The sequence below is a fragment of the Lissotriton vulgaris genome, chromosome 4_1, assembly GCF_964263255.1.
Source record: "Lissotriton vulgaris chromosome 4_1, aLisVul1.2, whole genome shotgun sequence".
Taxonomy (NCBI): domain Eukaryota; kingdom Metazoa; phylum Chordata; class Amphibia; order Caudata; family Salamandridae; genus Lissotriton; species Lissotriton vulgaris.
Window position 1 is genome coordinate 888,941,886 of NC_141691.1, and position 22,034 is coordinate 888,963,919.

The 22,034-nt window shown below is 44.7% G+C and overlaps 1 protein-coding gene across 1 annotated transcript in view; it reads left to right on the forward strand.

Annotated features, from left to right (window-relative positions):
• Positions 1-22,034, forward strand: part of PTPRM (protein tyrosine phosphatase receptor type M) — a 1,525,420-nt gene that overhangs the window by 346 nt on the left and 1,503,040 nt on the right. The window lies entirely within an intron of this gene.

The following is a 22,034-nucleotide window of genomic DNA, read 5'->3' on the forward strand; positions in this document are numbered from 1 at the left end:
TCTGTTGCAGCAGAGAACCGGGGGCATGGGACGTCGCCTGTCCCTGTACTGCCAACAGTGCCCCTGCAGTGCTAACTGTGCCCCTGCCAAGCTAAGGGGTGCACGGGCACAGGATGCATCTGTAGTTTAAGGGTGAAAGTGTTCATGTAGAGGCCCGTGGCGTGGGTGAGCCCTTCCCTATCAGTGCATGCAACAGTGTGCGGACTTGGCAAACTCTTCACCTGTGACTCGGGAGCTCTCTGGCAGCAGGCGCCTGGCACGGCAGATGGTATCAGCAGCAACTTCAGGGTGGCGCCCAAGGCTGCCCCTTTCCTCACCCGAAACAGCCCCCTGGTCTGTCTCATGATTTCTATGCTTCCATTCCCGTGCCCTTTCAGCTGTTGTTGCAACTCCTGATGCTACCCTCTTCCCTGTACCATGAGGGTGCCCTCGCCACCCTGCTGTATCACTCCCGTTGTATGTGCCCACATGCCCAATGTGGCTGCCCTCATTCCTTCGCTGTCGGCTCGCTGCAGTTGCCCTGTCCCGTGCATCTGACCTCAGGTCTGTCTCCTGTGGGCATATCTGCGGTGTCTTTACCCGAGATCTGCCCTTTCAGTTGTCCTATTCTCTGCTCCTCTTCATTGCTTAGGATCTGTGTATTTTTGCGGGCAGGGGGTGGGGGCACCAACGTCTGCATGGTTCGCACGGGGTGCACCCCGATGTGCACTTTAAATGGGCCGGTACAGTTGGATACAGAGTTTCTGCACTTTACTTATGAAGGGGGAGCACCTGCCCTTCTCAGCAGAGATGTAGGGCTATATTACCGTCACTCCGCAGTATCCCGCGGATATTCTGGGACAGTGAATACCTGAACTGTATTTCCATTTCAAATACTGGAACTGGAGCACACCCAAATCTAATGTCAAATCTGCTCCAAGCCCACTGACACTCCTTCTCGGGCAGTCTCCAGAGAATCTTGGTAAAGCTCGCCTGCGCCCTCCGCACCTCCTGTGAACTTCCAGTGCCGGTCGCTGAGCAGACACTGCCTGATAAACATACTTCCCATGGCAGGTCGACTGGGTAGGACAGGCCTTACCCCAGTCTCCTCAGCGGGGGGTCGTCAGTAAACATTAAAGAAGAACGGGGGGTTCGCTCCAAACACATCTCTTTCCAGAGATGCAGCGGTGCCCTGCAGTTTCAAAGTTTGGAGCCAGGGCACCAGCCGCCGAATCCTGGCGCTCCTCTCCCTTCACCTAAAGTGTCTGACACTGGGCAAATCTCTGTATTTCCCAGTTCCACCGCTTCCTTATCAACGTGAGGGCTGGGAGCACTTACGCTGAAGTCGGACGAGCCTTGCTGAAATTAAGTCAAATTCACACTTAATTCTACGCCTAGCCGCAAATTGACCCCAAACTCTACTCAGCTCGGGTTCCGTTGCTGAATAGCATCCTAGCAGGGGCGTCTGTCAGTCATGGTGGTTCCCCCCTTGGGGCAGGCTACGTGCCACCTGTAATTTGTAATCTGTAAATACGTAACTCTCACCTCGAATAACCGTAGTAGCCATAAATGTGGTTCCTTACTACCTTGTTACTTTAAACCTTCTCATGTAGCACTCCTCGCTCCAATGTAGAGCGCTCTGACGCCTCTGGTAGTGCAGGCGCTATATAAAATCACATACATAAATCTGTAATATTGACTAGTGCGTGTTCTTGGAATTGTCCCAGTTGACTTGCTATGACTAATAAAGTACATTTGAATTGCATTTTGCTGAGGCCCTGTAATCCACCCTCCCCCCGGAGCGTTCTTTGGGCTCGTTAAAAGCACACACTTGAAGCTAGCACAGCACTTGATGTGCGGGTGAGTGGGGGTCGGTACCGGTACAAGTTTCTCCGTGTGCCCGGGTAGGAGGCGGCAGATCGCCCGCCCCTGCGCGGTGTGGCCCGGGGATCGCTCTGGAGTTTGTGCGGTTGTTGCAGCGCCAGCACCGGGCACGGCCCCCGCCTCCTGTAACGCGATCCACCTGGAATGAAAAGCTGAGATCTGGCCGAGAACACGCTGTGAACATGTTTTTAATGCCGCTGCTGGAAAGCGTGAGCAAACCCGACCAGGCTGAGTGAGCACGGCTCGTTTAAAGTGAGCGAGGGTCCCGATGGGCAGCTTCGGCTCTGCCCTCTCTGCCAGCACTGGGCCGGCACAGATCTCAAGCCGTCCCGTGCCAGGGCGATTAACTAACAGTTTTAGGCTTTTTAATATAATGTATGCCTTTGGCAATTTTGATATAATCCTCTAAACCCCTGAACTGCAAGTACCAGAATGCAGTATAACTCTCACGGCTCTGACAGTGAAGCTGCACGAGCCAAAGCCCCGTGCACGTGCTCCTTGTTTACAGCGTGTGCTCTCCTGAAGCCGGACTCCGTCTCAGCATCCCGTGTGCCGCGGCGTGTGATCTTTACAAGCGCAGCTGTGTGCTGCCCTCAGACGGCTCTGTAGCCCTGTGTGGGGTTGGCATCCCGCCCGTGCATGCTTTCAGTGCCTCCTGGGTGAGCAGCCGGATCCTGCCGTGGGATCTCCGCCTTTGACGAGTTTTGTTTAACTCGCGGAGTGTCGCACGTGTAGCTTCAGTGAGAGTCCGCACCCAGAGAGTGAGCTGTTTACTCCTACCTTGCTTTCATTTTACTTTGACACCCATCCGGTTCTCCCATGGCCCTTGTGATGCTGCTGAGTCACTGAGGCAGTTTTAGATAACTTTGATGACAGGAATGAGGGGGGGGAGGGGCGTGGGTATCCATCGTGCAGCAGGTGCAGTGGCGCCAAGTCCCGCGGCACCCCAGATATGACTATTGTATTACTCTAGCGATCACGGGAGAGGGAGGGGACATTAGCCCTGTTTGCATTAGGACAGTGGTTCTTGTAGTGACAGGCGAGGGCTGACAGAACGAGAAGGCTGAATGAATGTACCCTGGTGGACCTGCTGTGCCCCCATCTCTGCCGCCGGCATGTGCCCTTACACCCCCACCCCTTCTGGAATGGAGGTTCATGCCCTTGTGCACCTGCGTGAAGCGCCCTAGGGCTCTCCTTAAACATCCTCCCGGGTGCATTTATGACCCTGGCACTGCCCGTGTTTACGTTAAGAGCCTCGTGTGCTCGGACGTTCGTCACACTTCTCTCTGACCAGGAGGTGCGCTAGTTTCTCTTTGCTCACTCTTTGTCTAGACTTTTCCTTTCTTTTACTCTCGTTTTAAAACATCCCGCGGTCCAATGCAGTCACCGGCCAAGCGCAGCTTGCAGCTGTCTCTTCCTGCTGCACTGTGTCCCTCTTGGCTGTTCCCAAAGCCGGCTTGTGTCCCTTGGCAGACACGTGGGGGCGAAGGGCACTTCCCCAAATGAACTTTTTTTCCCCCTTGGACTCTTGTCAGGTCTGACACTTGTGTGGTTTGTTTATTTTGGGATGGCGTCTGGTGCACGCGTCGCTGCTAGAAATGGGCGCCAAATCCTTCTCTAGAATAGCTTTATATGCATTACATGTAATGTGTGCAGGATACGCGCAAAATAACTTCGCCCAGGACTTACTTTTCAGAGCATGCAGTATTCAGCTGGCACAGGCGAGTAGTTTTTGAGACAGCCATATAGTAAATTTACTTTAGTAATGCGTTGCTATATTTAAAACCATGTACAGCATTGATTTTTTTTTATGGCAGTTTCACCCTGTTCCCGATAATTCCAACCTTTCAGCATGATTAGAGTGTGGGAGAAACCTTAATTGCGCACTGTGCCTGACACCGAGAATTTTGTTGTAAAATGTGCCATTCAGGGCATGTAATTGTCCACTATCGACCTGTCAGGAGGGGAAATTATCTTGTCAAAGCAGCACATTAAGAGCATTCACCCACAGAATAATACATTAGTGCACGCCAGTGCCCAGGCTGATGGGCTGACAGCGCATCTTCTGTTTCCTCCTCTCCCCCTCACTCTGTCAACTTCATCTGGTGATTTATTTTTATTGAAGTTTGTTCTTGAGTGTCCCATTCAATTACCTCACACTGAGATAATTCCCCTAAAATTGAATGTAGGTCAGGGCTTTTTTTATTAGCACTGAAAGGAAGTCAACTCGCAGCAGAAACCGAGATTAAGAAAGGCGTGGCTTTGGAATTATAGCAGTTTGGGCATAATCTTTTCAAATCAGCTTGACTTTTAGTGTGTCAGGCAATGAATGGATTCCTTTGAATTCATGAAATGGCAAATCTTAAGAGTTTTGACTAAGGCCTTAAGACTGCAGAAATGTGTGATGAGAAGACAAAGGCATTGCAACACTGAAAGAAAAGCACCACCAGTGCCTCTCTGGGTAGACAAGAAAGGCTAATAAGGGTTTGAACATGAAGAGCCGCAGCCACATGGGGTTGATCATTTCCAAGATGGCGGCATGGCTAAAGAGCGGTAATAAGGAAAGTGTTGCAATGCGGGGATTGAAAAAGACATGACTGTAGTGTATTTACTCAAAATAGAACCATATTAAGTAGAGGCAGCCTTACATTTTTGTGCATGTTAGAGTAAACACAGTGCAGCCATGTCAGAGGGGTGGTTATTCGCTAGGCGCCCTGCTTTCTCACAGCCCTGCGCTCATGGTGCAACATTTATTTATTCATTTTAAAGCAACGGTGCCCTATTTGTTAAAGACAAAGTAACTAACATGGCTAGTACCTCTAGATCACACAGATGATGAATCTGCCTTGGTTTCTCTTTCACTGGATATTTCTTTGAACTTTGAAACAGTTCCTCATACTACGAAGGACCCCGCTTCAATTTTTTGACCCTAACATGGCTAGTACCTCTAGATCACACAGATGATGGATCTGCCTTGGTTTCTCTTTCCCTGGATATTTTTTTGAACTTTGAAACAGTTCCTCATACTACGAAGGACCCCGCTTCAATTTTTTTACCCTGGGCTCCACAAAAACATGAGTGATGCAGCCTGAATTCTATTTTGCTGGATTTTCTCCCATCTCAGTTACATAGTTATAACATCTGAGAACACCAGTGCTGTGTTTCAAGCACTCTTTGCTAAATCAAAGTCCCAGAAAGTGTAGACTTGCATCTGCTCTGTGGTCTCTGGACAGTAACAGCACCGAGAATCTTATTTCTTTACAGTGACGGGGGCTCTCTTGAGTAGCATCACCTTTGCCTCAATCTAGTGTTCTAAAGCCCTGCAGGTTCGATATAGTTGAGGCACCTTCCCCAAATACCTGAATTCTGGATTTCAGAGTTGAGCCTGGGGGCAGTCAGAAATCAGAAAAGCCAAACTGCTGCTAGAGGAAAGTTGTTTCTGTGAATAGTTTCCTTGAGCACTCGCCTTCTTCCTCTGCCTTTCCTGTAAACTCCTTTTTTTCAGCTACCTTACCCTCTTTCTACAACCCCCTCTTGCTTTCCTAATTTCGCTCCCATTTTGTGAAATGTTTTCCCTTTTTTTTTTTGGAGGGCACTCATCTGTGGCGCTTTAATAATAAGGATGTAATTAAAGCGAATACTTTGTCATGCCCTTGCTAATTACTTCATTCATATTTTGTATTCTTCCTATCAAGGATAACTTCCTCTCTCCATTCAAGCTCAGCTCTCTGCCTCTCTTTGACTGATACTTGGATCGCTACTTACAACCCTATGTGGAATTGTCGGCTCTCCATCTGTTTCCACTATCTGCTTTTATCACAATATTTTCACTTGTGTTTTGTCTGTGGTGAATCAGAGAGTAGTTTTTGGCAGGCAGCCCTTCGTGTTTTTTATATTGTTAGAGCCGATAGATGTCTGTTTCTTCATATTTCATTTCATATCATTATTACCGTACAAGATCGTTTTGCGGAATCGTTTCCTCACCAGTCTTCCGAATTGTGATACTTGACCGGTATATGGGAAAGAATGGTTCCTACAGGGTGGCCATAAGTGCTGCTGTTCGATATGACCTTGTCAACCGCCTGAGCCCCTGGGTGGTCTAGAACCATTTGTTTTTGTGAGCACAAAGATTCCCTTTCCTGCCAATCCTCAGTACCTAGGATTTTATGCTCCCTGTCCTCTTGTAATTCTCCTCAGGGTACAGAATCCTAGTACAATGCATTAGTCTTATGTTTTCACGCTGTCTCTGTTATCAACATTTGAGGGTGCAGACCCAGAGGTTGCCAAGAGGCAAACTGCAGAAAATGTTCCACTGAGGTCCAGAGCTGGCAGTCTCTCATTTAGATATAGAGGTACACTTGTGGCACCGACTTTAAGTATACTGGGTACTGGGTCTGACACTGCTAAAGCCAGGCTTTATAATCTATTCATGTGTCTTATTTTAGTAGCCCACTCTACAGGCAGGTTACAACCATTCCCTTCTCTATTCTTGTGGGGACATAGACCAATTGTTCATTGCTTCTTGAAGCTTTAATCACATTAGCTTGGAAGGAGGTGTGGTAACCTCCAGAAAGTGAGGTAGAAAGGCTACCCCTTTACTGGTAGGAACGGTTCTTGTGACAACATCACAAGACCTCTTGAGTTTCTCCATATATCCTTTCTCGCAGAGGCCAGTATGAAGTGGCAGGTGTCATATTGGTTGCTGTCCTGGTGAGCGAAAATCCAAAACCTAATTGGGTGGATGCATCTAGACATGCAACTTTGGATGGCCCATTGGGATTGGCGATGAGTAGGCTTTACCCAGGAGGCATTTGGTGGCGCAGTCAATGAAGGAAGTATTGTTTTTACTTCTCTGTCAAACCCAGCCACTGCATCCAGGAGGTCTAGGACATATGATGGATGCAACATGGTTTTATCCATGGCACACGTTTCCTGCAAAATGTTGATTCTTTGTGCCATTATTCCTAATTCTTCTCTGCCTGTTCCAGAACCTGGCAGTCCTACCTCATCTCATGCTTTAACCTGCCTTTTCTCATGTCTCTAATGATCGTTTGTGAGTTGTACGACTTTTGAAAAATTTCCAATATTGTACTTTTCCACCACATTTTTCTTTCACCCACTTGATTGTATTAACGCCCTACTGAGGCCAACCCCAAGCAACAGTCGTTGCACTGAGCCCCCTTCATGCCACACAAATGTTTCTACGCGAGGATGGACTTCTTTGTGAACATTCTGCACAGATAAGATGCCTCCTGTAAATTCAGGAGTGACTTAAAAAACTTGCAGCAGGGCTCTTACCATGACCCAAAACCACGCTGGGGCTCATGGACAGCTCTGTTTGCCTGCAGAGGCCTGTATAGTTCTGATTTGACAACTTTAGGTCTGCACCGAGAATTCAATGTATGTTTGTTAATATTCAGATTAAGTTTTGCTTCTATTTAGAGTATGAAGTCGTTGAAGTAGCTGGAAAAAAGGCCAAGCCAAGGGTGTTTGTGTTTGGGAGATGGTTGGGTTATTTTTCTGGAATGCAGCAGTTTTAAAGGCTGCAAAAGTCCTGTCTTTGTAAGGGCCGATGACCTGTAGAGTTGCCAGGGTGTCATGGGCCCTTGTGTGAGGAAGGAACTGGCCCCCTGACCGCCATTTGTACTGTGAAATACAGCAGTGATCGGGGTTCAGTGGGACCCTGAAGCCTCTGGGGCCCGGTGTCACTGCACTTGCTGCACATATGGGAGCTACGCCTTTGTGGAAGACCCTACTTCAGAAGTCTTGGTAATGGAGCTTACCCAGGGGAGGCAGAAGTGTTCCCAGGAGAACATAAAAGGCGAGCAGAGCGTCAAACACAGTGGTGCAGCTAATGTCTGCACGGGGCCCGATTCCCAATTGTTTTTAGGCATGCTTCTGAAGGGCAAATGCTGATTGCTAATGGACTTCTGAGCGGAGACTTTTCATTTCAGTGTGTTTAAGAAAAGGGTCACAAAGGATCTGAAGGCAGGGAGGAGGAGTTTGGACATGTAAATGTTTTGTGAAATCCTACAATGTCAGAACTTTGTGGGTTTATCAAAACAAGTTCAGGATGTTTCCAGCCACGGAAACACTCGTAAATGTTTACTTAATTGTGTTTCCACGGTGGGACAGAGCTTTCTAAGGAGGGAAATCTGAAGTTAAGTATAAACTGTCCTAGCGCCCCGTAAGTGGGTGGGGTATCCTCGATGTAAAGGCCCCCGTTGCAGGGGGTGTGTTTCCAGGTAACATGGAAACCTACAACGGACATTGATTTCCTTGACATGCACATGAGAAATAAACACATGGATGGACCGCGGCAGGAGTAGATTCATATTTCGTCGGCTAGAATGACACTTTTTTTCTGTGATTCGAGTCCATGTTTCCTTCATGCATTATAGGAAGCGCCTATTGGCGGAAAGCTCCATGCCACGAGTTCTGTCTTTTTCCTTCTTCCGAGGGGGGACAGATCGACAGCGGGAGTTGTCAATCGAACACGTGCTGGAAACGCCCCAGTGCTTAAGGATGTGTTTGCCGCGGTGTGCCCCCCGGTCGGGAGTTCAGGCCTCTGTCAAGTGCCTGGTAGCAGATGCCGAGAGGCCGCCACAGCCCCGAAAGGACAACGCCCCCTGCGCGCGCACCTGTGCCTGCCCAGACAGCAGGACTTCACCTCTGACCCGCTCTGCCGTAGGAGTCTAACACGGCTCTGTGTCTGCCAGTGCGGCACGACTTGAGAGCACCTTGGGTCGAGTGCTTGGTTTCTGCAGAGACTGCTTTTCCTTTACAACACCCGCCCTCCGACCTTCATCGAGTGGAGGGGCCTTTTGTTTGCCATTGGATTCTAGCCACTTTTCTACTTTGTGGTCTTCTATGAGCATGTATTTTATCTCTGAGCGAGACCACTTCCCCGTGAATCGCCCTCTTGCTCATTTACGTCTGATTTCCTCAGGCTCGACCTCTATAGCTGTTTCTCTTGCTTTCATTTTGTTTTCCCTTGTGACTCCACTCGCAAATCATGTTAGTAATTGGAAATGCATGGCCTCCATTTGAGTGTGGGACTCCAGTCAAAACTGGCGTTCTCATTAAAAGAACCTGCCTCCTCTCGTTGATGTCACCTACAGCCAATATAGAGTTCTCCTTTTGAAAAATAGAACTTGGCCTCCACTTTTCTAGCTGAAAAAAGTGCCGTAGTACTCTTCGCAGCACTTGGGTGACCATGTGACATATTTCTCCTGTTCTTCACGTGAAAAGATGAAAATGTACATATTTTACAGTCCCAGTATATTGTCATTAAAGAAGTGGGACCTGTCCTGGGTGATATATGTAGATAGACTGATGCATTGTGTGGTGGGAGGGGGGGGGGGGGTGTTCGGGGATTTCTCCGCGAGAATGTCTCTTCTGCAGTGCTTCACACAGTTTTGTGTTATTCCACCGTGCAGAACTTATCCCCCCCACTGTCAAAATGGAAAGTACCATATAGTTGTTACCGTTCCTGTATTACTTTCGTACTCAAGGAGTGCTTTTAGTGCCCATCCCAAAGCACTTGAATTAGATGGAAAGGCAACCGTAATATGTCCTTGGGGTGATCTGAAGGATGGGACACGTCCTTTGGAAGCACTTGTCCTTTTCACAATAGCCTTCTTGAAATAAGCAGAGGTTTGATTGTCCTTCTTTTGGACGAATTTCACTTGTGTCCCAATAAGTGGACTTGTGAATATTTTACATACAACTGGTATCAGTCTCAGCATTTCACTTTTCAGCCATGTCCTTTAAAATATTCTAATTTTTGTGATGGCACATGGTGAATGGGAACTAAGGTAATTACCCGTATTCCTCCCCACGGGTGAAGAGTTCTGACTGCCATTGTTTCATTCCTCTTCCCCTCCTATTGGCTACTTGACTCCGCCATTTGCAGGTTGACACTCTCTTTGAACTTCAGGCCAGCACCCTTCCACTCGCCACGGTAGCACCCCCACCCTTGATGTTGTAGTGTTTCTCCTCCTCCCCTTTTGCCCTTCTTCACTCCTCAGTCCAACCCCATCACGTACAGTGGTTCCGCAGTTTGCAGCTCGATTTGTGCTTCTTAAGTGCCATTCATTCATCAGTAAGTTACAAAGTAGTACATGCTAGCAAAAGGCAGAGCCATAATAATACTTTGTTGTGCTAAAGGTAACGAAACACATTTCAGCACCCAATATCATGTGGCTGCTAAAGTTTATTTTTTCTTGTGGGAGTCGTAACTTTTTGCTGGATTTCATGGCCTAGTGTGGAACATCCACTAGCTAAATATAACAAAAAAACACTTATTATAGGTGTTTTTTGTATGTGTATTTAGGCTTTTCCCCCATTCTGTTACCCAGCTGTTGACCATGCATCTTCTTAGACCAGCCAACAGTACTCTGTCAACAGTGGTTCTTAAAGCCATAGCTTGGATCAAAATTAGTATTGCGGTAAGGGGCAATTGAGGGGAGTGCCAGTAAATAAACAAGATCCATCGGAGAACAAGTCTGATTTTTGGCATTCACCAGTTCGAGCTACAGGTGCTGACAAAAGGGAGTGCCTCAAGAGCCCAACAATTCCTTTCACGAGGAACACATAATTCTAGGTTGACAATCCCAATATACTTTTCTCCAAGACCAAAATAACATGGGAACCATTATATGAAGTCTCAAACCAATTTTCTTTATTATTCTTCAAAACATCAATGAATCAGCCCAGCCAATGCGTTTCGTCCTTTGAAAGAACTTCATCAGGGCTGTAAAAACATATACACACATGTCTAAAAGTGTGATACAAATTGATCATCATTACATCACATTATTTGTACAATGATACAAAATACAAACACTGGCTCCTACCCAACACACTATACATACAAAAAATGTTTAAAAACTGTACTGTACATCACTTAATGCATGGACGTTATTCTTCTGTCACTTAGTTGCACATAATTCCAATATTAAAAAAGAAATGCACCTACCAATCTCAAACTTATTAAAAAATGGACTTTCATAATCTTCCTTACCAAATTCCGGCACTACATGCAAACCCTTACTTCTAATTGGTCACTAATAAATTACCTGTCATCACCCAGGATATGTAATCTAATAAACTTACTTTATGTATTTCTTTGCAGCAATATCACATCGAAGTCTAAGTGTGAGGGAGTCAGTTCTCCCAGAGATTCATAAAGTAAAAAGACACATGGAGTGGTACAAGACTCCTATTACCAGCATTGAAGAATATTATTGACAAAATTATACAGATAATCTTTTCTGTGAAAACCTATCAATAATAGCTAGAAATCCTATTGTAATTAGCTTTGCATGTAGTGTCTTTCTAGTTTTCAAAATATATTATATTACTCACTTTGAACATTTGTATTGCTTCTATATTTTCATAGATCAATAACTGAAGGCCATATATTAATAATTCGGCTTAATATCCACACCCTATTAGGTTCTGAAAAATAAAAACAGGAAAAGGATATTACCCTCAACAATCATAATTCCTCTGAGTTTCCCAAAAATATAAATCATAGTGTCCCTAAAAAGCAACTAAAATACACCCAAACAAAATTGCCAAATCTATTATCTTCTAACAAGGCCACATAGTCACGTAGGAAGAAATCATAACTTACTATGACATCCAAATGTATCCTTTATGAAAATTTGAACAGAGGACCTCTCCTAATATAAAGTAATCTTCTCTCAAATTGCTTAGCTTAACCTAGAAGTATCTATAGGGGCAACACATACTATCAATAATCTACATTTAAAGGTCAAACTACTGACCAGTATATATAAAAAAAGCACCTTTTTCAAACTATTAGACACTGACCTGTAAGCCCAGACCAGATAGTAGAACGCACAGTCAAGTACCTTTATCTGAATCTTTGAAGACTGTACTAAGTATATATAGGAATATTCCACCAATCAGCATCCAATCGCACAGGCCAGATAGAAAAAACTATTATCCATAAATTTCATTGGTTAAACAATTCTTGACCACTGTCTAATAAAAAATAAGAGACATATCAATCTTACCTAATGCCACCATTACAATCCAAATGCCAGAAAAGAGAGGTACAACACTTTTGTGTAAGCTCATTTGTTGATTACATTGTCCAATCAGATAAGACAAATGCCTCTTCCTGTTGTACCCACCAATCCAAAAATAAGGTTGGACCAGAGAGGAACAACCATTTTAGCTAAGCTCATCAATGGATTGCATTGTCCAATTACTTGAAGAATATCCATTCCATGTAAACCCATTGGTTGATAGCATTGTCCAGTCACAAGACAAATACCTTTTTCTATTCCTCCCAGTGTCGTGGACTGTGGAAGAATACCCATTTTCCCTAAGTCCATTTGTTGATTTGTCCCACTGATCCAAAGGCAATGTCGGACCAGAGAGGAACAAAAATTGTACGTAAGTTCATTGTTGATTATGTTGTCCAATCAGATAAAACAAATGCCTCTTACTGTGGTACTCACCAATCCAAAATCAAGGTTGGACCAGAGAGAAACAATCATTTTACATAAGCTCATTGGTCGATTCGACTGTCCAATCACTTGAAGAATATCTATTCCCTGTAAGCCCATTGGTTGATAGCATTGTCCAGTCACAAGAGACAAATGCCTCTTCCTGTTCCACTGACCATCCAAAAGCATTGTTGGACCAGAGAGTAACAACAAATGTACGTAAGCTCATTGGTCGATTGAATTGTCCAATCACGTGAGACACCCAGTGTTGTGGACTGGGGAATGATGTATATTCTCCTGTAAGCCCATTACACAAGCCCATTGGTTGATAGCATTCTCCAATCACATGAGACCAGTGTCATTTCCTAGTCTATCCACGATTGTGGTCTTCAAAAGAACATATAATTCCCTAAGCAATGCAATCAACTAACGAGCTTACATAAATTGGTTGTCCCTTTCTGGTCCGAAATTGCTTTTGGATCAGTGGGACAATGCTATCAACCAATGGGCTTACAGAGAATAGATATTCTTCCCTAGTCCATAACACTGGGTGGAATAGGATGAGGCATTTGTCTCGTGACTGAACAATGCAATCAACCAATTAGCTTATATAATTTGATTGTTTCCTCTCTGGTCCGACCTTGCTTTTGGATCAGTGGGTATAAAAGTAAAAGGCATTTGTCTCGTGGTTGGACAATGCTGTCAATCTATGGGCTTACAAAGAATGGATATTCTTCAAATAATTGGACAAAAGACTCAACAAATGAGCTTACATAAAATATTTGTTCCTTTCTGGTCTGGCATTGGATGGTATTGGTGGCATTGGGAAGGATTGACATCTCCCTTATTTTTTATTGTACAGTGGTCGAGAATTGTTTAACCAATGGAATATATGGATAATAGTTTTTCCTATCTTGTCTGGGGTGATTGATTTTCTTTTTTTTTTTTTTACTGAACTGGATGGTGATTAGTGGAGTATATCTATATATACTCAGTGCCGTCTTCAAAGTTTCAGAAGAAGGTACTTGATGGTATGCTGTGCTACCTGGGCTGAGCTTATGTCAGTGGCTAATAATGCGAAAAGGTGCTTTTTGTTGAAATACTGGTCAGAAGTTTGACCTTTAAATGTAGATTATTGATAGCATGTGTTGCCTCTATAGATACTTTATAGGTTAAGCGGAGCAATTTTAGAGAAGATTAATTGTTATTAGGAGAGGCGCTCTGTTCATATTTCCATATTGGAAAATTTTTACTTTCATAGTAAGTTATGATTTTTGTCTTCATGACTATGTGGCCTTGTTGGAAGATATTAAATTTGGCTTTGTTTGGATGTGTTTTAATTGACTTTTGAGGGACACTGATTTATATTTTTGGGAGACTCAGACGAAGTATTCTTGTTGAGGGTAATATCCTTTTCCTGTTTTTATTTTTCAGAACCTAAAAAGGGTGTGGATATTAAGATGCATTATTAATATATAGCCATCAGTTATTGTTTTACGATCATATAGGAGCAATACAAGCATTCTGAGTGGGTAATATAATTTATTTTGTTACTTTGAAAGCTAGAAAGATACTTCATGTGAAGCTAATTACTATAGGATTTCTAGCTTTTATGGATAGGTTTTAATAGAAAAGATTAGCTTTATATTTTTTTCAATAATATTCTTCAGTGCATTTAATAGGAGTCTTATTCCACTCCATATGTCTTTTTACTTTAGGAATCTCTGGCAGAGCTGATTCCCTAACACTTAGACTTCATTGTGATATTGCTGCAAAGAAATACATAAACTACGTTTATTGGATTTGATATTTTGGGCGATGACAGGGTAATTTATTAGTGACCAATTAGGAGGAAGTATAGCATGCAGTACCATGATTTGGAAAGAAAGATGGGGAAAGTAAATTTTTTGATAACTTTGGAATAGGTGGATGCATTGGTTTTTAACGGTGGAATTATGTGTAACTATGTGATGGAATAATGTACATGTACTATGTGATGTACAGTAATGTTTTTAAACATGTTTTGTATGCACATTGTGTTAGGTGGAAGCCAGTGTTTGTATTTTGTGTCATTGTTCACATAATGTGATGTAATGATGATCAATTTGTATCACACTTTCTTAGACATAGCTGTGTAAATGTGTATATGTTTCTTTTTTACAGCCCTGAAGAAGTCATAATAAAGAGAATTGTTTTAAGACTTAATACTATGGCTCCCACATTGTTTTGGGCTTGAAGAAGAGTATATTGGGATTGGCACCCTAGAATTATGTGTTATTTGTGAAAGGAGAGAAAAACAAGAGCACAAGCTCTAAAATGCAATTATTGGACTCTTGAGGCACTCCATTTTGTGTGTCTTTGTCTGTTTACATGTATTTATGGTTGTTGATCAGTTTGTCCATTAGAGGGTGAGTGCCTACAACTATTACCTTAGAACACTCGTATTTTTGCAGCCGTACTTAGCCATAACTACCCTTGCCTTAGAGCCATAGGTGCTGTACGTCCCAAAATGAATACAGCATTGTGCCTCAATTCGAGTTTCCCATTGTGAGACTGCCAAATCTAGACCCTTCTGAGTTAATTACACCCTTGCTCTCATGAACTCCGGGTGTGTGAAATTAACAGCAGTTACTGGAATCCCCTTGGTAATGAGGAAATGCCTGGGCAATTGGTAATTCTGATTGAGGTTCATGAGTTACTTCCTCATTCTCCCCAGGCCCAAACCAAAAAAAGAATCGATTAGGGCCTCTGACTGAGGCCATGACCTGTGGATGAAGCTGTAGTCCGGCCGGGGAGCGGCAAAAAGAGACCGTCCGCCTTACTCCCCAGCCTTCTAAAGAGCAGCTTCGGGCAAGCCAGTTCCGACTGGCCTGCCCGACGTTGCACGAACGCGCAAACCAGAAGCACTTGTAATTGCTTCTGGTTCGCGCACCCGATTGCCAATGATTTGTGGGCCCTGGAGAGGTCGGGAGCCCCACGTCACCATTGTGCGTGGCGCGCCCCGCCTCCTCCAGATAGGGGGGACCCGGTGCAACCGCCCTACTGGCGGTGTGCCCGAACCCGCCTACCAATTTTATCTCCAGGGGAAAAGTAATTTCAGATGGGGCCTGAACAATGTTAACAGCCCCTTCCAAATTCCGAGGCACTTGTAATGAAACCTTATGTACTTGCAACCAGGTGTAAATCAGAAAAAGATACTTCAATCCTATTTATTGGCTATTCATGTTATCATTGCTCGCAACCATGTTTTGTTACCTTAACTTATTATACCCACCTCCCCTTAAGTTATTTGGTAGTGTTATGCTACTTTGTTCAAGGCTTCTTCTAGAAGTGTTTCTAAGTAAACATATACAGCACATCCCAACACATGGATTGCAGCATTGGTCTTATTAGAACTCTCAGTAGGGTATGTGGGCCACCAGATCGATAGACTGAGCGAAGGCTAGAGTTGGGAATTCGCCCCTGACATGGACTCCTATATTCCTGTCCTCTTGTTTACATTCGCTCAGACATGTTGCTCGCCTTTTCACAGCCATGGTTCTCCGTGTTCACCTGGTGCTACCCTCACCTGGTCGGATTTAACCCTCCACTCAAGCCCGTAATGGAAGTGCATCAGCTAAACTACATATCTTTACAGATTGCTCCCAACGCAAGTTTCAACTCAATAACAGTGATGTAACACACTCTAGCTTAAAGGGCTGCCTCAAACTTTCCTTACTAGAATGAGAAACAACTGTCTTTGTGTCAATCTGAAATCTTCGTCTCTGCTGTCCTCTGCTCACTTGCTGCTCTCTCCACCTCATTCCCAAAGATCACCCGCCGAAGACTCACGTTTCCCAGTATCCAAAGTGTAGAAGGTGCGAGCTACCATTGATGGTGGTCTCATTGCAGATACCCACCTGCTCCAGTGATGCGTGCACCATCTTCATCGCACTGGAACCCTTTGGAAAGGACAATACCAGCTCTCGCATTCATACGGCATGCCTATAATCATCCGCACTGCACTAGCCGACCTTGTTCAGTGCAACGGCCTCTGCGGTAGCCTATCATGTTGTGGCATCCACGCCCTCCACGCCGTCCAGAACTATGCTGCATGTGCCTTTCTCAGGGGCCTACGTGGAGGCTGGTTCTAAGTCACTCCACTGGTGTGTCATCTCAGAATTTGCACAATTCAGTCTTCTCTGACTCTTGCATAAATCCATTCAGGCAGGTTGGGGTTCTGGTTTATCTGGACAGCAATTGCCACTCTTCCGCCCGAGCTGCAACCATAAGTCTAATTCACAAGTCTTGTTTAGAAAGCCTTGGTTTAAGCTCTACCCACATGGGCTCCTGACCGTGACCAGAGCTTGCCTTTGGATCTCTGTCCTCGAAAAATCCCATCAACCAAAAATGACCTTAAGATTTCCAAACTCCTGAAGACCTGATGTCTTTCCCTTTTTCCCTCTGCATTATACCTTCCCCTTCACCCATTTTATCTTTTCTCAGTACCATAAATGTCTCTTTTGGAATCAAAACAAGAAAAATTGTAATACACAATGCTGAATAACAGGACGGGCATCTTGCCCAGATTTCCGCTCAGATTTCACAAAGCAGGTAACCGCGGGTGCTTGAACGGTAAAAGTGTTCGGCGCTCATCTGCTCTGTGTGTTGTGAACTGTTGGGCAATAAACAAAAGTCTCTGCTCTTCCCCCCAGCATCTTCAGTGCTGCCGCTCGTGTCCGCCTGGGACCGCCTGGTGCCTGTTTGTCTTTTGAAACTGTCAAGAAACAGGTGCATAATGGGCTCTCGAAAAAGACCCTCGTGGCGATGGCACCGCTTGGCACCAGCCGCGCTTTGCTTTTGTATAATGCCACTTGCTAAAAAATTCAAGCTTTCTGTTTAGTCATTGATTACTGTTGCACTGTTATTATGGCAATATAGAGAATTAAGCATGCCCGGCAGGGTATTACAAAGATGTAATTTCGCCGAGGAGCTAGCGGAGGCTCTGCGGCCTCGCAATCCATCTGCATCCAAGAGACGCAATTACTGCCTGCGCAATAACTCAACGGGAAATACTTTAATTATAACAGACTGTCTGACTCTATTATTGTTTTTTTAAGTAAAAATTAAGGCCAGCAGCTTAAAGCAGCTTAAAAAGAGGGTCTAAACGTGTACCTAATGAAATGTTTTTGAAAGAGCTTGTTTTCCTAATTCCCTTTAGCACACGTTAAAACAACAGTGATTCTTTTTGTTATCAGTACTCTTCACCGACACGTACACAATTTTTCTTTTCGCAGAGTCGGTGAATTTGCGATGATGTGCATTTATCATACGTTTGCCTATATTTGCACTCGCATGTTACGTCAGGCGCAGACATTTTGCTTACTTTCTCTTATGATTTTGACTGATATGAGTCTTTTTTTCTGGTTCCTACGAGAGCTTTTCTGATTCATCAAGTTATTAGTGGTCGCTAGGGGTCGCTGATCCTCCCAGCCCTGGCACAGGTAAACTTCAGCCGGGAAGATAATGTGTCTCGGGACTTACAGCCTTATCTCATACATTTGTCATGCATCCGTCTTATCAGACGAAGCATCGTTCTGTTTATTAAAAAAAAAGTCCACAAAAAAGTGACGGTTGGAATGCTTGAACTAATATCCGCTGCTGGTAATTACTTGGAGCCCCACCCCAAACCATCGTTATTTTGCACACCATATCACCTCAGTTTGGACCCAGCTATATGCAAATATGGCTCGACCCTCCCCCAGTTAGAACAGTCCAGCCCGAACTGCCAAATCAGATCTTCCCTGCACCAAATACAAGCAACCAAGGACCGGTTTCGCCCTAGTTGTGGGCTCATCAGCTGGGTACAGCTTGGTTGCAGTGCCATAGTGTGCAGTGAACCCACATCTGGGCATACCCGTCCCACTTAAGACCACACATTATGTTCCTGTTGAGGGAGAACTTGGCTTGGCAATTTGTGCGGACTATTCCCAGGTTGAGTAGGGTCAAGACTGAATTACATATAGCTGGGTCCAAACTGAGGTGACATGGTTTGGATGTGGCCCTGAGGAATTACCAGTGGCTGAGATTCATTCAGCATTCCACCCTTCACTTTTTTTGTATACCTTAGTGTGTTGACCTAAATGGGACGGGTATGCCCAGACGTGGGTCCCTTGCACACTGTCACTGGAACCAAGCTGTACCCTGCTGATGAGCCCATAACTAGGGTGAAACTGGTCCTGGGATGCTGTGTTCCAATTCAGGGAGGACCTGACTTGGCAGTTTGGGCTGGGCTATTCCGATTGGAGCAAGGTCAAGACTGATTTGAATATAGCTGAGTCCAATCTGAGGTGACATGGTGTGCAAAATAACAATGGATTGGGATGAGGGCCCGAGTAATTACCAGTGGCGGAGAAGACGTCCCACATCCCATTTTTGCACACTTTCATTAAATAAAATATGGCATAAAGTTAGTATGAGCTGTGTCTGGGGTCTGCAGTTATGATATTGACTAAGACAACTCACCTGCTGCCTTTTGAGGGGCCACTTGTTGCCAATTGCCCATGACACTCCACCTCCTAAAGGCCCCATGGTAAATGTATAGGGTCAATCCAATCTCGCTGTGATAGTCATAGGTGCAGAAAAGCACTGTCGTTTTGTAATTTGTCCATTGAGCGTCCACCCTTTATAGAACATTCTGCTGCTCTTAACCCTTGCACTCGCAGCCAGTTGATGGCATTTAGTTTATAAAAGTGTTTGGTCTGGTGTCTCTCTCTGTACATTCGGCTCACCTCTTTTACTGTAACCTTTTCTTTTAATCTCTACCTATCTTTACATCCGTATACCTTCTCTCTGCCTCACCTACATCTACCCCACCTCTTTCTCAGTACACCTCTCTCTACCCCACTTCTTTATCACAACCACACCCCTCTCTCTACCATTGTTTGCGCCTGCCTCTATATCGCTACTTCTGTCCCCTCTCATTTCGTTAACGTTCTGTACCTCACTTCCCTGGTGACATCTCACCTTCCTGTATCTCTTTATCTAATTCACCTCGCCCTTAATCTCATCTCTCTTTCCTCTCCCCAAGGCCGGACTGGCCGTTGCAGGCATCGGTTGTTTGCCCGGGATGCTGGAAGGGTGGAGGCTGCTTTTTTTTTACTGGGGCCGTTTTTGCCGCGATGTTGCAATATCTGCCCCCAGTAAAAAAAACAAAAGTAGCAGTGCTTTGGGCCGTGTTTGTTAAGCAGCAGTGCTTCACGCCTGCCCCCTGTGGCTGGTCCAACAAAATTGTCAAGGCTGCTTTGGGTTCCCAGTTCGGCCCACTCTCCTCCACTCAGCACCTCTCTACCTCACAGTCTTCTTTCTCCCTCTCCTCTCTCTTTACCTTAAGCTTCTCTCACTATCCAATTCCTCGGTCCCACCTCACTCTTACTACCCAAACTCTCCATTTACCCCAAAATTCATACCCCACCTCCCCTTCTCCACTGAGAACTGAGAGAGTGGCATGGGCTCTGACCACATGTGCATCTTCTGTAAAGCTTTCGTTGAGCAGGAGATGTGTTTTCCCAAAAAAAAGAGTGCTTATATTGTACTTTTTGCCTTGTTGTAAAGCTAAACACATACACCTTAGTTGGTTTTGGTAACAAAACAATGATCAAGGATATAGGCCGGATTGTTTTGCTGGGAATAGATATGTTAGTTGCCATAGGACTGACCTGTTTATCATGAATAGTTTCAAAGGCAGTAGGTCTGACTTATTTTATTCTAAAAAGCATATATTAATAAAACTCTCTCTGTCCCACACTTTACCTCTGTCTCAACTTCACATTCCATTATCTCGCATATCTGTTTCTCCACTTCACCACTTTCTTTCTACCTTTCACCCCTCTTTCTCGATGCCACAAGGATGAGGTATTGAAATGTATAAGACGTTAGAAACCACTCTGAGGCAATATTTCGAACAATCAAAGGAGGCTACCTTTAGTGCCACATGCAAAGCAACATGAGTGGAAAAGGATGCCTGTACCTTGGCGGGATCCCTTGTGGGTCCAGGGGAACCAAATGCGTGCTAAAGTTTTGGTATGCTCACTTTGGCTAGATTTACTCTTTTATATAGGCAGTGGTTATCCTAAGTGTCACCCAGATCAGGCACGCCTGGATCTATGCTGGACACCCTCTCTGTTGCAAGGGATTGTTATGTTATCCTATTTATATAGGGCACAGCTGCCCCAGCTAAGGGGCGTCCCAGCGCTGCCAGCATCAGAAAAACAGACCTAAAAACCAGGACAGGGGAACGCGGAAGAGAAGGAAGTGCTGTCCAAAAACTCTAATTGGGCAATTTATATTTTTATCTTAAATTTGTAAAAGACATGACAGGCACATTTTAACCTCTGTTTTCCATATGTCATTGTTTGAGATTATTCTTTTAATGTGTAGTTGATGAAAGGATTACAGTTTAATTTTAGTGGAAGCACATGGGCCGGGTAATGGTTCACCTTGGATTTTATAGAGTTGGGGCCCATATTTCCCTTTTGGAAATTGGCCTTCTCAACCCTTCAGCAGGCTCTACCTGTCAGAGTTGTGAATGGGCAGAAAACACCGCCACCTTCAGTGGAAGTTTTCTCCTTAGAGAAAATATTTTCCCCATTATAAAAACCACGCAAGTGTGCCTTTACATTAAATTTCGGGGGGGGGGGGGGGGGGACGGGGGGGGACTGACGCCATAAAAATTGCCCTCTGACTTCTCCCTTTTTGGGATGTTAAAATCCGTATGATTGAGTTGAACAATACTTACAGTTGTTATTCAAGAAAGAGTATACACGTGCTTTGTATTTTTTGCCACATATGTGGATTCCATTATGTGTGACAAATTAATATCTGGCTACAATGTTATGACACATTGCCGAAGCATGTGAAAAAAGTTCCACAACTGAGCTGTGATTTTTTGGGGGAAGTTTTATTTACATTTGTCAAGAACAACATTTGAACTTTACATTGATTGAGTGGTTATTTTTAACGAACTTTGTGAGAACAAACCATTGTTTCAACATGTGTTAACATCAAGTTTTCTCTGTGTAACATGTATGTTCATTAGCTATATCCTTCGGTGGTAAAACAAAATGTACCGTAGCTTATTTCTGCATGGTGCATATTGAACACCCTGGCTTCAGGCTGCCACTGGAATGGAAAATCCCAGTCCTCTTCCCCAAGCGGAAAAGCACGTGACTCACTGGGCCTATTATCCCTCTGGTTATCGTATCAAGGCATGACGCAATTGGCTGAAAAGCGCGCAAACCCTTGCTTCCCAGACCCACCCAATTTCCGCCACACTCCAGGATGGGACTTTGCTTCCTCCCTCCCCCGTTCCGTTGTTATTTTGCATTATGCATCACTTGGAGTGCAGGGCGCGTTTTCCGCTCCAGGCCTGCCCAGGGCCCTGCAGCAAATGAACAACAGTCTGCATTTTAATGTTAATGGAGCACAGAACTTCGAAAACACAACTCCGCTTTATTCCAAGCACTCAAGTGGCTGGGTGCAAGTTTTCAACAGAGCACAGCGTATCTATCTATCCATAAATATCTGGACCTCTTTAATCTAAATATCCCTCCGCCGTCTTCACGGTATCTGGGAAGGAAGCAAGGGCTTCTCGCTCTCTCCATTCGCGCTCTCTGTGGTTTGTGCAGACATTTTACTTTTGTATTCAAG